General features: G+C 35.5%; 1 protein-coding gene across 1 annotated transcript in view; it reads left to right on the plus strand.

Annotated features, from left to right (window-relative positions):
* exp (expansion) overlaps window positions 1-2,391 on the plus strand; it is a gene marked incomplete in the record, with an annotated part of 8,876 nt that continues 6,485 nt past the window's right edge. Inside the window, 1 exon segment of the mRNA XM_011302848.1 lies at window positions 1-416.

Genomic DNA, 2,391 nt, shown 5'->3' on the forward strand with positions numbered 1-2,391 from the left:
TGGAACTCTCACTCAAAGGCTGTTCCACGGTAACGGCTGGTCGGTATCCACCGATCAATCGGACAATCCCGATTAAAAAAAATCATAAATCGTTATTGGGAGTGACTAAAATTGATAACAAAGTGAAAATTATCGGGTAATCATTTGAAATAGTGGATCGTGTGTTTGTTTTCCCGCTTGTTTATTTGAATTGACGGTAATTCTGGTAGCGGGAAAGTCAGAGCGACAAGTGTTTTTGAAAATTGAAGGATTTATTGGATAAGTGGAGGATTGGGGAATTGGAGGATTGGAGGATTGGGTGGGATAAGGGATTATGGACTGATTGGGAGTAATTCGGTGTATGAAGCGTATGTGATATTTAATTGGAGCGTGTTGGAGTGAAGGAACGGGACAATCCTGCAGCTGTCATTCCGTTGGTATGTCAATTTTCATAATGGGATAACGGTTATTTGGTGAATAGTTAATTCGTGAGGCTACTACCGATTGTCAATGGTATTTCAGAGGTGGTAAAGAGATGTAAGTTTATCGTGGGCTTGTTGTTCTTTTTTATTGAAAAAGTACAAGTCGACCTACGCGCCTGGGATATAACCAGTTTCTCCAACTCGTTGAAATCTCTGTGGAAATGTATATACCTGCATATACATCTATATATGTGTATATATATGTGTATATATGTGTATATATGTGTATATATGTGTATATATGTGTATATATGTGTATAGATGTGTATATGGTGAGACTGGAAAGAGATACTGGTGGATGGCTGTTAAAGGGTCTCATACCGTCTCTGTTATTTTATGAATTTACTGATCAAATCAGCGACAAATCATGTCTCCAACGGTTAATCCTTTTTCTACAGCCTATCCCCTAGGAATAGATTATTTTAACAGTTATCGGGATAATTAAATTTTCATTTCAATGTTGTTGTCTTCAGCATTTTTTTTTTTATGGGTGGATTAAATGACGGTGAATTTATAAAACGAGAATCGTGTTCTCTTGGGGCATCGAGAAACTCGGCTTTTGCTTCGGGAACTTATCATCGCCTTTATGTTCACCACATGCATGGAAGACTCGAGTGAAAGCCCTCCAATGGAAATTCCGCCAAATCCGGATGAATGCCTCGGTCTATACCATGCGCTACTATTTTTCTCGCAGGTTATTATTCTTCATTTCTTGAGGCTGTCTTTCAATTTACATTTATTTTTATTTATTTATTCATTCATACCCAAGGAAATTCACTTCGCACCTCCATTTTCCCATTTTTTATCGAAGAAATCGAATTGTTACGATTTTTTTCTCGCAGTTTGTCGTCGTTATTCAATGACTTAATTTGCGTTGAAATTCAATTCAATTATAGGAAATTAATATTACTATTTAATAACAATGAATAAATAATTTATTTTGCTGAATGATTTTTACCTGTGGATTTTCTCGTTTTTTATTTATTAGATTGGAGATGATTGATGAATTTTGATGGAAAGAATTCAGAGCGAATAATTTTATGTACTCGGCGAAAATGTGGGAAATCGATTGAGTGAATTCGATTGGCATAAATAATCACTCGAGTGGTGTCTTGTTTCTTTCGGATTGGATTAGATGAATATTGAATTTAGTCGAGGTTTGTTGCACTTTGGAGAGAGATGGGAAACGAGAGGTGTGGCGGAATAGCCAGTCTAAAGGCGGTTTGTGGCTGTTGTGCGAAACTGGTGCCTTCGTCCTCGACAGCCTTCGCATTCTTCGTGCAAGTGAAAGCCCCAGCAAGAGATGAGACGCCGTTGTCGTCCACAAGGATAAAACACGTCATTATAATTTTTCATTTTCTCTTATTTTTCCCGATTTTTTTGTAAATCTCAAATCGATCAAGAAAGCCACTCCAGATTATTGGGACTCTCCAGACTCTGAAGGTCTTGACCTCATTTTTATAGTCCAAACCGATCCCTTTTTGATTATTTATTATTATTTTTTACTCTGTTAATTATTCAATCATCGATATCGATCGATATCCGGAGTGAGAGTTATTCTTGTTAGGGTACAGTTGAATTCACTCGTGAAAACCTTTTTCGATTGTGACATTTAGAAATTTCATGAATAACAAATGGATGATGGAAAAATCGGTGAAAGGGACTGGCGCTCGTTTATTCAGTCAGCTGGTGAGATTCAGGAGTTATTGTTAATATCTTCTCATTTTTTAAGGTTTTCTAGAATTTTTGGATTACCACTTTTTTAATAATAATCATGAATATTTCAGTTTTTATATTTTTATTCTGCAATTATCAGAATTTAATTACAAAAAGTGACAGACGTTTTGTTTTAAATTATTTAACGATTAAATTCTACAATCGGTTGAATTTTTTTATTCATTCATTTCACAAGATAAATAATCGATGAATA

This window comes from Fopius arisanus, unplaced genomic scaffold (genome assembly GCF_000806365.1).
Source record: "Fopius arisanus strain USDA-PBARC FA_bdor unplaced genomic scaffold, ASM80636v1 scaffold00029, whole genome shotgun sequence".
In the NCBI taxonomy this organism is placed as follows: Eukaryota; Metazoa; Arthropoda; class Insecta; order Hymenoptera; family Braconidae; genus Fopius; species Fopius arisanus.